Source organism: Aquarana catesbeiana, linkage group LG06 (assembly GCF_042186555.1).
Source record: "Aquarana catesbeiana isolate 2022-GZ linkage group LG06, ASM4218655v1, whole genome shotgun sequence".
Classification (NCBI taxonomy): domain Eukaryota; kingdom Metazoa; phylum Chordata; class Amphibia; order Anura; family Ranidae; genus Aquarana; species Aquarana catesbeiana.
The window spans coordinates 69,056,366-69,069,690 of NC_133329.1; positions in this window are offsets into that span (position 1 = coordinate 69,056,366).

Consider the following 13,325-nt stretch of genomic DNA (forward strand, 5'->3'; position numbering starts at 1 on the left):
TTTATGAGTTCGTGCTGATTTTTATTGGCATGACAGTTTTGTATACTTATATTTTTCATTATGCATTTTGGTTAGGTTAACAATGGATGTTTCCTCTCCTCTTTTAGCAGGTGTGGTTTTTTTAATGAGATCAGTATTGTTTTAATCACACTGAGAGGGTGGGTTTGCTATGCAGCGTGGTGATTGGTTGTTTTACCGGCATGCATACCCCGCCCCCCCTCTTTTACTTTTTCACTTTTCTATTTATACCACATTACTACTATCCCTCTCTAGCTACGAATAAGCATCCAAATGATTTGAAACGCGTTAGCAGTCTACCACCCTGTACGTCTCTGCAATTGACTGTATTGTTGTATTTTATTGAAATAAAGATGTCCTTATCCCAGAGTGCGGCTATCCAGGATTTCTTTCTACCTCACTGCAAACCAGCAAAGCCAGCACCTGGAACCAGTTCTTACTAGGGCGGTGTCATTCCAGAGCAAGAGTGTTTGTGAGCCGCATTTCCTTTTTTCCTGTCTACTTACCTGCCTGAGGAAGGACCATGTCCACCTTTGCCTGTGGACACATACGCTGCTGCCCCCCTCATAGTGGCATGGGAACGTCTACCTCTCCTTGTTGTCCTCCCAGACATGATGGGGGGGCTTATTACCCAAATGTAATAGAAACTGGGAAATGTGTGATTGGATGCACTTTATTGAATGAAAAGTGGAGTTTGGTGAACTTTAACCACTTGACCACTGGGCACTTAAACCCCCTTCCTAACCAGACCAATTTTCAGCTTTCAGTGCTCTCACATTTTGAATGACAACCACTCAGTCATGCAACTCTGTACCCATATGAAATTTTCGTCCTTTTTTTCACACAAATAGAGCTTTCTTTTGGTGGTATTTAAGCACTGGGTTTTTTATTTTCTGTGCTATAAATGAAAAAAGACCAACAATTTTGTAAACAAAAAGCATTTTTCTTCATTTCTATTAATTTTGCAAATAAGTAATTTATCTTCATACATTTGGGCCAAAATGTATACTGCTACATATCTTTGGTAAAAATAACCCAAATTAGTGGATATTATTTAGTCTGTGTGAAAGTTATAGAGTCTACAAGCTATGGTGCCAATCACTGAAAATTGATCACATCTGATCACACCTGATGTACTGAGTTTCTGAGTCTCATTTCTTGAGACCCTAACAAGCCAGGAAAGTACAAATACCCACAAAATGACCCATTTTTGAAAAGTAAACATTCCAAGGTATTTAGTAAGAGGCATGGTTAGTTTTTTGAAGTTGTCATTTTTTTCCCACAATTGTTTGCAAAATGAAGATTTTTTGTTTCATTTTTTTCACACCAAATTGTCATTATAACAGGTTATTTCTCTCACATGGCATGTACATTCCAAAAATGACACCCCAAAATATATTCTGCTACTCCTCCTGAGTATGGCGATACCACATGTGTGAGACTTTTACACAGCCTGGCCACATACAGAGGCCCAACATTGAAGTAGCACATTCAGGCGTTCTAGGAGCATAGATTACACATCTAATTTCCTTACAATCTATCACATTTTTGAAGGCCCTTCATATTTCTAACACATAGCATGAACATACCAAGAATTACACCTTAAAATACATTCTGCTGAGCAAAGGGTAAACAAAAGATTAGCTGTAGTTTTAGTAGTGCAGTTGTCCACAGGAGGAGAGCCCTGATCCAGGCAGCAGGCAGGGACGTGGTCAGCGACAGTGAATATAATTGTCCAGGCAGCAGGCAGGAATATTGTCCATAGCCAGTACAGGCAGGGATACTGTCCATATACAGTCCAAGGTCAGTGCAAGTAGAGACATTGCCAGCAGTGCCAAAATATTGGTCCTGGTAGTAAGCAGGAACATGGTCCAAGTAGCAGGCCAGGAAAGAATGGGGACAGGAGTAGAGGCTTCTTCCACCCAAATCTCTTTGAAGCCTCTGAGTCTCCAGACCCTAATCCGGGAATGAGAAAACTAAAAAATTAGTTTTCTTCATCCAGAAAAACATTTCTGGAGCCCCTCACATATGTGAGACCCCTGTGTTCCCACTAGCATAGCAGGGTAAATGATCATTTCAAGAGGCAGGCAAAAAACGTGGTCAAACAGTCCAGGGTCAGTTTCAGAGCAGGCAGAGGTAAGTACAGTTTAGCGTTAGGCAGAAGCTTGGTCGTATAACAGGCCAGGGTCAGTTCCGGAGAAGGCAGAGGTAGGTACAGTTTTAGTGTTAGGCAGAAGCTTGGTTGTATAACAGGCCAGGGTCAGTTCCAGACAAGGCTGAGGTAAGTCAGGTTCAGTGCAGTGGCATAAGGGGTGTGGAGGAAAATGACAGGAAATGAGAATTACATTTACCATACTTCCCTAACAATGTAGAGAAGTATGGTAACGGAGGAAACATTCACCTATACAGAGGCCTGGTTGGGAAGGACATCGGGGACAATAATACGTGGTGTCTCTTCTAACTCCTCTTCTGAAGCACAACCGGCATTTCTTCTGACGTCTGTGGCCTGTTTCACGGGGGGGTGTTTTCTCAGGAAAGTGGCGTTCCTGGAGTCTGCTCATGGAATCAGAGCAAATATTTTCTGGTGGGCTTTCAGGGTACAAAAGTGCGGAGATTACTTGTTCCTGGTAGTGAAGATAGGATACAGGGATCTCAGTAGATTTTTGTAAATAACATGTGTTATACATGGCCAAACTGAAAAAATACATGGACACTTTTTTATACCAATGACGGGATTTTCTTGTGGGAAGGTAGGGTTTAATCATCTGATCATTGAAGTCCACTCCCCCATAAACAAATTATAGTCATAGATACAAGCAGGTTTCTGGATTGGGCCGTTTCTTCTTGGGACTTCCACGTAGGTGTCATAGTTCCACAAAGATGCCATCTCCCCTCGTCGTAGCCTTTCATTGACGAGTTTTTTGCGGGAAGCCCTTTCTATTGGCTCTTACTGTACCACATGCTGGGGTGTGCCTCCGGTGAAGATTGCAGAAGAGGGGCAAGCTCGTATAAAAATTATTCACATAAAGATTGTATCCCTTTCCAAGGAGTGGATAGACAAGCTCCCAGCCAACTCTTCCACTGGCTCCAATATACTCTGGGCATTCAGGGGGGTGCAGTTGGGAGTCCTTCCCTTCATACACCAGGAAGAAGTAGATGTACCCCGTTGCTCGGTCACGAAGTTTGTACATTTTAACCCCATATTGGGCCTTTTTGCTGGGGATAAATTGTTTGATGCCCAGCCTGCCTGAGAATTTTACAAGGGACTCATCCACGGACATATTCTGATCGGGGGTATATAACTGGGGGAAATTTTCAGAGAAATGATTTAGGAGTGCCCAAATTTTAAATAATTTGTCAAAAGCTGGGTCATTTCGGGGAGGGCACTGGGTGTTGTCATTATAGTGGAGGAACTGCATAATCATAAGGTATCTTGATCTTGGCATGATGGATGAGAAGAGTGGCATGTGGTGGATGGGGTTGGTAGACCAATAGGAGTACAATTTGTTTTTTTTGTGAGTCCCATATTAAAAGTTAGGCCTAAAAAAATTTTTAATTCCTCTACGGTAAGTTCTCTCTACTCAAAGGGATGGGCGTAACTAGAACCAGGGTTGCTTACTATGTACTGCTGTGCATAGAGGTTGCACTGGGCCACAATGGACGATAGTAAGTCTTCAGTGAAAATCAAATGAAAAAAATCAAGCATGGCAAAATCATCGGTGTTCACCGGACACCTGGCTGGGTGGTGAAAGAGGGGATGTTTGCTGCTCCGGAATTTGGTGGGAAACCACAGGGGGTTTTGAAGGGCATAGGGAAGGCTGGCATGGCCCCTATCCCTTTGGGGTTGAGATGACACCCTACTGGTGCTTGGCCTTTGTTGCAGTGGCACTGCGCTCTAGGTAGATGGCCCTGCGCTCGAGGTTGATGGCCCTGCGCTGCTGGTAGTAGGCTGCTGCTCCATGCCAGAACGCCTTCTTTTCACGGGCACACGTTCCTCTTCCGATGCTGTATCAGACCCACTGTTTGTCACGGGTTCATAGGCTGAATCCGAATCAGACTGAGACTCAGAGAGCTCCCCGCTGCTCTCATTGGTCATGCTTAGACGCTGGTAGGCCTCCTCACTGGTAAAATATTTTTTGCCATACTGGTGGCTGGTGAGGCTGCACTGCAGAGTACTGATGTGCACTATTGGGCACTGTAGTGGCACTGAGTTGCACTGATGGCACGGTAGTGGCACAGGTGGGCACAGGTGGCACCGATTGGCAAAGTAGTGGCACCAATTGGCACTGTAGTGGCACTGATTGTACTGTGTAGTGGCACTGATTGCACTGTGGTGGCACTGGTGGGCACAGGCAGCACTGGTGGGCACAGGTGGCACTGGTGGGCCCAGGTGGCACTGATGTGGCACTGCAGAGGCACAGATGAGCACTGATGGGCACGGGTGGCACTGATGGGCATAGGTGGCACTGGTGTGGCACAGGTGGGACTGGTGTGGCACTGGTGTGCACTGTAGCGGCACTGGTGTGGCTCTGGTTGCACTGGTGTGGCTCTGGTAGCACTGATTAGCACAGAGGTGGCACAGGCAGCACTGGTGGGCAAGGGCGACACTGATGTGGCACTGCAGAGGCGCAGATGAGCACTGATGGGCACAGGTGGCATTGATGGGCACAGGTGGCACTAATGGGCACTGGTGTGGCACTGGTGTGGCTCTGGTGTGGTTCTGATGGCACTGATTAGCACAGAGGTGGCACAGATGGCACTGATGTGGCACAGATGGCACTGATGTGGCACAGATGACACTGATGTAGCACTGTTGGGCACTGATGTCGCACTGTTGGGCACTGCTGGGCACTGCTAAATATATTATGAACTCACAGTTTGTCACACGATCTCTCCTCTCCTCTTACGCTGTATCGGTGTGAGGAGAGGAGAGCTTTGAACTTTCTTTGACCCTGGTTTGTTGACATTTGTGATCGCTCCGTTATTGGACGGAGCGATCACGTGGTAAAGGGCTGCTGTCATTGGCCTTTTACCGCGATCCGTGCTGCGCCGGGTCCCGTGAACCTGGCGAGCACAGATGTTCCCGTGTGTGTGCCCCAGGGGGCGCACGGGAGCGAGACTCTGGGAGGACGTCAATGTATGCCCTCCCAGAGTTATGGAGCCGCACTGTAGCCGTCATTCGGCTATAGTGCGGTGGGCAAGTGGTTAAAGCGGTTGTATAACCTTATTTGTCATTTTTAACTACAGGTAAGCCTATAATAAGGCTTACCTGTAGGTAAAATGAATATCTCCTAAACCTGTACGGTTTAGGAGCTGATCACTTTGCATGTATCCGCTGATGTCAGCGGCGCATGCGCTGTGAAGGCCCGGCTTGCCAGAAATAAGACTCCTGTGCGCATGCACAGGAGTGACGTACTTGCGTCCCTGGCCACTCACAGTGCCGGAGCTGCGAACCCGGAGGGCACGCCAAGGGAATATGTCAGCTCCCTCGGTGTGGATTAGATGCTGAGGCCTCGTTCTAAGGTGAGTATTTCATAATGAGCTAGTATGCGCTGCATACTAGCTCATTATGCCTTTGCCTTACATTTTTTTTTTTTTTTTAATAAAAATTTCAGTGCGGGTATACAACCACTTTAAATCGAGGACTGCCACTGACAGAAATGTAAAAACTATAATAAATAGAAAAGGGGAAACAACAGCGTCGCTGTCAGAAGAAATGCGGCTGAATATTTAAAAAAAAGGCAGGGGACAAAAAAAATGCAGCAACCAAAAAAAAAAGGTATATAGCACTGTATACAGCACTAAATATTATGTAATGCTGTGTTAAATAGTGCACTACACTAACGTACTACACTGACACTACACTATACTCACAGTATACTGACATACTATACGGACACACTACACTACTGTATACTCACACTATACTAACACACATAGGTGTGCGCAGCCCCATGCATTAGGGTGTGCACCCCAAAGCTCAAATACATATGCATGCGTATATGTACTGATAGTGTCAGTAGGGCAGTAGACAGTGTCAGTAGTTTTATTTATTTATTTTTAAAAATTATTTTATTTGGTAACATTTTTTTTTGGGATGAAATATCAGTAGTCTAAACAGGGGGGAATATGCACCACACAAGGCGATTAGGGTGTGCCCAGGCACACCTGGCACACCCTGTGCGCACGCCTATGCTAACACACTATACTCAAACACTATACTCACACTACACTAATACTGTACACTCTAAGTCAAAAAACAATACTTACTCGCTAGTAGCAAACTGAGCACTGCTATATCTATCTCCAACAACACACTGCAAAAGGTTCCGGTGCTAAGGAACCTTTTATAGTGTGGGGTGGGACTATGAGCTCTGAGCCATGATTGGGCAGTCATTATGACTTTATCCAATCATGGCTCTGACAGTGCTCTGTACCCTGATTGGGCAAAGCCCTGCACCTGACCAGTGGCCAGGTACATTGATTCAGCCAATCAGCACCCTAGACTGCACTGTGTGGCACGCACTGTGGGGCACTCAGTGTATGAACATCCTGTTGAACGCCCGCAAATTCAGGGCTTTTCCTAAAGGTCGCAGGAGTGCAATTCGTTTTGCACTCCTGTGACCCATCTTCAGTGGAGAGCGGTTTGAAGTCCGCTCTCCGCTGACGTCACAGGAATCAGTCCAGGCAGAGCGTCATACCAACTTAGGAAGTCGGGATCCGCCATTCTTTTTTGACAAAATGTGTTTTTTGTTTGGGAGAGTCCATTTATTCTAAATTTGAATGTTAAAAGCAAAAGTAACATTGAACAACATTCTTTTTTTTTTAACTTCAAAGTTTATTGAGGTAAGAAAAATACAACTGTGGAGTCGCAGCTCCACTCAATGAGAATACATAAATTGAATATGCAAGTAAACTTATAGTTAGCTGTATTAATATTTTATTGTAGTAAATTATTGTCTACTTTGAAATCTTAGCTTGTGTGTGTGTTAACACATTTAAAATGTATCAAAGAACCTCGTATTATAAGGGTTGTCTTCAAGAAAGGGGGAAAGAAATAATTTGGAAAGAGAAAGGTTAGAAAGAAAGTAGTAGTGTATAGATAGCAAGTTTGGGTCAACCAATAGATCGCCAATCTTATTTGATATTTTCCAGAGTAGGTTTTATCGTATCAATCATTCAGACAAAGGTGAACATCAGAATCCATTTTCTAAACCTGTTGAGTAAATAAGTCCTCTATAGAGAGCATACATGTAAAGGCATACGGTCTTAGCGTGAATTTAATAGATTGAATGTACCTGATGCCGCGTACACACGGTCGGACTTTCTATCCTACTTGGTCCGGCACACTTTCCGACGGACTTTGTCCGCCAGGTGCGCCGGACTTTAAAACGGACGGACTTGCCCACACACGCCGGGACTTTCCGGCGGGCTAAGTCCGCCCGTCTTTCCGACGGACTTTCGCCGGAGTTCCGGCGGACTTTCAGAATGAACGGACTTGCCCACACACGGACAAGTCTGTTCATTTTGAACGTGACTCAGGTGCGACGGGACTAGAAAAGGATGTCAATCTTGCCGCTTTTATCGGCGAGATTGACACCTTGCGAGCCCCGTCGCGGGGCATACCAGGCCCTTAGGTCTGGTATGGATTATAAAGGGAACCCCCTACGCAGAAAAAACGGCGTGGGGTCCCCCCTAAAATCCATACCAGACCCCGATCCAAGCACGCAGCCTGGCCGGTCAGGAAAGGGGGTGGGGACGAGCGAGCGCCCCCCCCCTCCTGAACCGTACCAGGCCGCATGCCCTCAACATGGGGGGTGGGTGCTTTGGGGGAGGGGGGCGCCCTGCGGGGCCCCCCCACCCCAAAGCACCTTGTCCCCATGTTGATGAGGACAAGGGCCTCTTCCCGACAACCCTGGCCGTTGGTTGTCGGGGTCTGCGGGCGGGGGCTTATCGGAATCTGGGAGCCCCCTTTAATAAGGGGGCCCCCAGATCCCGGCCCCCCACCCTATGTGAATGAGTATGGGGTACATGGTACCCCTACCCATTCACCTAGGGAAAAAGTGTAAGTAATAAAACACACTACACAGGTTTTTAAAATATTTTATTAAACAGCTCGGGGGGGGGGGGATCTTCCTCCGGCTTCGGGGGTCTTCTTCCGGCTTCGGGGGTCCCTCCGCTTCATCTTCTCCCGGCGTCCGGTTGGTTCTTCTCCGCTCTCTTCTCCCGGTGTTCCTGTTCTTCGGCCGGCTCCTCTGCTGTCTTCAAGTAGCTCTCTTGCCAGCAGAGGTCCGGACTTCTGGGCTTCTGGGCTTCTGGGCTTCTCTTCCCCAGATGTTGACACGACGCTCTCTCCTGCTGGACTGCTCTCCAAGGGCTGCGTTGTGACTTATATAGGCGGAGACCCCGCCCCCTTTTGATGTCACAGTCCCTGGGCATGCTGGGACTGTGACGTTTTAGGGGGCGTGGTCAACATCACCCAGTGACCACGCCCCCTAAAACGTCACAGTCCCAGCATGCCCAGGGACTGTGACATCAAAAGGGGGCGGGGTCTCCACCTATATAAGTCACAACGCAGCCCTCGGAGAGCAGTCCAGCAGGAGAGAGCGTCGTGTCAACATCTGGGGAAGAGAAGCCCAGAAGCCCAGAAGCCCAGAAGTCCAGAAGTCCGGACCTCTGCTGGCAAGAGAGCTACTTGAAGACAGCAGAGGAGCCGGCCGAAGAACAGGAACACCGGGAGAAGAGAGCGGAGAAGAACCAACCGGACGCCGGGAGAAGATGAAGCGGAGGGACCCCCGAAGCCGGAAGAAGACCCCCGAAGCCGGAGGAAGATCCCCCCCCCCCGAGCTGTTTAATAAAATATTTTAAAAACCTGTGTAGTGTGTTTTATTACTTACACTTTTTCCCTAGGTGAATGGGTAGGGGTACCATGTACCCCATACTCATTCACATAGGGTGGGGGGCCGGGATCTGGGGGCCCCCTTATTAAAGGGGCTCCCAGATTCCGATAAGCCCCCGCCCGCAGACCCCGACAACCAACGGCCAGGGTTGTCGGGAAGAGGCCCTTGTCCTCATCAACATGGGGACAAGGTGCTTTGGGGTGGGGGGGCCCCGCAGGGCGCCCCCCTCCCCCAAAGCACCCACCCCCCATGTTGAGGGCATGCGGCCTGGTACGGTTCAGGAGGGGGGGGGGCGCTCGCTCGTCCCCACCCCCTTTCCTGACCGGCCAGGCTGCGTGCTCGGATCGGGGTCTGGTATGGATTTTAGGGGGGACCCCACGCCGTTTTTTCGGCGTAGGGGGTTCCCTTTATAATCCATACCAGACCTAAGGGCCTGGCATGCACCGCGCTCACCGCAATAGGAAAATTTGTTTTTCCTATTGCAGAGAGCGCGAGATGCAATACCCTGCCCGAGCGGGCTTTCCGTCGGACCAGCACACACACGAGCGGACTTTCCGCCCGAAACTGAGTCCTACGGAAAGATTTAAAACTTGTTTCAAATCTAGGTCCGGCGGGCTTTTGGGAAGAAGTCCGCCAGAAAAGTCCGCCGCCGCCCACACACGGGCGGATTGTCCGGCACACTCTGGTCCGCCGGACCAAGTATGCCGGAAAGTCCGACCGTGTGTACGCGGCATGAGAGTATTTGTATAAGAACCAGGGTGACCAGGTCTTGTGGAAGTGTTCCACGTTGTCACCTGCCTGGGCAATGGTCTCCTCCATCTCACATATCTCAGATATTTAACAAAGCCAATCCTGAATGGTTGGGATTTTTGTGGACTTCCAATAAAGTGGAATAAGCGTTTTTGCAGCATTCAATAGGTGTTTGGAGAGCGAATGCTTGTATTTTTTAATGGAAAATTCTGTGACATGGAGGAGACAGCTCGCCGCGTCTAGTGAAAGTTTTGTCTCTGTGATCAAAAACACCTTCTCCCTGACCTCTGACCAGAAAGGTTTCAGCACATGGCACTGCCACCATATGTGTAGTAATGAGCACCTATCATTATGACAATGCCAGCAAGTGTCTGGATAATCGTGAAACCAAGAATGTAACTTTACTGGTGTGGCATACCATTGAGTAAGCAGCTTATATGCTGTTTCCTGAATTCTTGTGCTCAGAGAGCATTTATGAGCAAAAATGCATGCTTTTCTCCATTGTGTATCCGAAAGTGAGCCACCTAATGCTAATGACCAGCTCTCTCTGAGTCCATTCCCAACTGCATCGCCTCCATTCTGAATCCATCTGTAAGCAAGTGAAGTCGCTTTGGGGATAGGTTCCTTTTCATTGCAAACTAATTCTATTTCTGTCAGTGGTCTACTGAAGTTAGTTTTTTTGTTGTTTGGTTAAGGTAGCTACGGCATTGAAAATATGTCCACAAAGGCAGATCTGGGAGGTGGTTTTCTCCTTTAATGTCTGTGTAGTCTCTGAACTCTTGATTATGGAAACATTGCATAGCTAGTAGTGGTTTGTTTGCGTTATTGGATTGTAAAGAATGGTTTCCCATTCCCGGCAGGAAGTCAGGGTTATTCTGCAATGGGGTGAGTGGGCTTAGTTGAGAAGAGAAGTTTGTGAGTCTAGTTCGTTTATGGAAAATTGCTAAAGTGGTGCCTTTAAGGGGGTGTGATTTCATGGCTGCCGAATGGCTTGTCCATGGGATCCATGGAGAGAACCTGATGGAGGTATGACTCAGCACCTCTTCCAGCTCTACCCAATCTTTAAGTTTGTGATGGCAGTGCCAGTCAACTGTCCTGGTAACATGTGAGGCTAAATAGTAAGTTCGGAAGTCCGGAATGCCCATCCCTCCTCTTTCTTTGGGTTGTGTGAGTAAGGTGAATCAGACTCTGGGTTTTTTGTGGACCCATATAAATTTCATTTGAGTTGAATTCAGGGTTTTAAAGAAACTCTGTGGAATTATTATTGGTATGTTTCTAAATAAATAGAGAACTCTTGGTAGAATGGTCATTTTACAAATAGCAACACGCCCAAACCAGGAGAAGCACTTTGGGTGCCAGGTTTGGAGGTCTGTACAGATTGTTTTCACTTTGAACAACATTCATCTGAAATGTTGTGTTTCCTAGGCCTAAAATTATTGCAAACATATTCAGTCCACAGTAAGAAAAGTGAAAGTCCAATTGATTTATCCGTGCTCTTAAATAATCAGTGCTTCATAGACAAGTGCTCAGTAAGGTGCCTTCCCCACATATACACACGCCTCTTACCAGAAGGATTGGATCCCAAATTTTAGAGATCTAACTCACTCCAACAGATTCCAACCTCCAGAGGTATTTAAGAACACTCCCTCTGTGTATGATCACAGCTCCACTGTTACAATATGTCCAAAGTATCCACCCGATCCATGCAAGACGTGTCACTATGGATTCTCTCATATATAGAGGATAACGGATGGAAGAAGCTTCATAATGCAGTATATAAAACCATCATTTATTTAAAATGTTTGATTGCACTTACAGTACATATTAAAAACAGATCAGAAGCAGTAGAGAAAAATATACAACGCGGTCACGGGCCTTGCCAGCAGGCTCCTGCGTAGTGACGTCACCAAATCCGGCTCCACCCGATGCATTTCCCCATAACAGGCATCGACTGGGAACAGAGGCTCTGTTCTCAGTCGATGCCTGTTATAGGGAAGCACGTCGGGTGGAGCCGGATTTTGTGGAATATCTCTGGAGGTTGGAATTTGTTGAAGCGAGTTAGATCTCTATAATTTGAGATCCAATCCTTCTGGTAAGAGGTGTGCGTATATATGAGGAAGGCACCTTGCTGAGCACTTGTCTATGGAGCACTGTTTATTTAAGAGCACGGATAAATCAATTGGACTTTAACTTTTCCTACTGTGGATTGAATAAGTTAGGATTGATTTTATAATCTATACTGTTTTGGTATTCAGAATCTTGATGGTTCAAATTTATGCTATTCATTATAACACAAGTATTGGATAAGAGGTTGCGTACTTATTTCTTTTCTATACACTATATTACCAAAAGTATTGGGACGCCTGCCTTTACACACACATGAACTTTAATAGCATCCCAGTCTTAGTCTGTAGAGTTCAATATTGAGTTGGCCCACCCTTTGCAGCTATAACAGCTTTAACTCTTCTGGGAAGACTGTCCACAAGGTTTAGGAGTGTGTCTATGGGAGTGTTTGACCATTATTGCAGAAGTGCATTTGTGAGGTCAGGTACTGATGTTGGATGAGAAGGCCTGGCTCACAGTCTTCGCTCTAATTCATCCCAAAGGTGTTCTATCAGGTTGAGGTCAGGACTTTGTGCAGGCCAGTTAAGTTCCTCCACCCAACACTTGCTCGTCCATGTCTTTATGGACCTTGCTTTGTGCACTGGTCAAAATCATTTGGTGGAGGGGGGATTATGGTGTGGGGTTGTTTTTCAAGGGTTAGGCTTGGCCCTTTAGTTCCAGTGAAGGGAACTCTTAAGGCAGACAATTTCATGCTCCCAACTTTGTGGGAACAGTTTAGGGATGGCCCCATCCTGTTCGAACATGACTGAGCACCAGTGCACAAAGCAAGGTCCAAAAAGACATGGATGAGCGAGTTTGGGGTGGAGGAACTTGACTGGCCTGCACAGAGCCCTGACCTCAACCCGATAGAAAACCTTTGGGATGAATTAGAGCTCTTCCTATAGACTAAAGCCTCGTACACACGATACGATTGTTGGCCAACCGAGTGTCTGATTTTTGTCAAAAGGGCGTGTGCCAGGATTTTGTCTTGCATACTAACAGTACACAATTTTCGTGCAGCAGACACGAACGTAGTGACGTACTACGAGGAATTTGAGCTCCTGAGCGCCACCCTTTGGGCCCCTCCTGCTAAATTCGTGTTGAGCATTGATTCTGAGCATGCGTGTTTGTACTTTTGACTTTTGTGTGACAGATTTGTGTACTGACCATCAGAAAATCTGACAACAAACCGTTGTCCGCCCAAAATTTACTAGCATGTCATCCAACGAAAGTTGGACAGCAGTTGTCAAAAGGAGCGCACTAACGGTCAGATTTTAGGACAACAGAATGTCAACAGACAATCCCCTGCCAACAATCGGATCGTGTGTATAGGCCTTATGCCTCGTACACATGTTCCGATTATCGTACGACGTATCGTTCGCATTTTGTTGCATAAAACTAATATCGAATACAACAGTGCTCTACGAAAAGTAAGATTTTTGTCGTATGATTCTGGAAAAACCTTCCGGTGTGCGTAGCTATGTATCTGAAATGATGTCAAATACGTGTGACCCCTGTGTGCTTCTGGTTTATTTTCGTGTTTCCGATCATGCG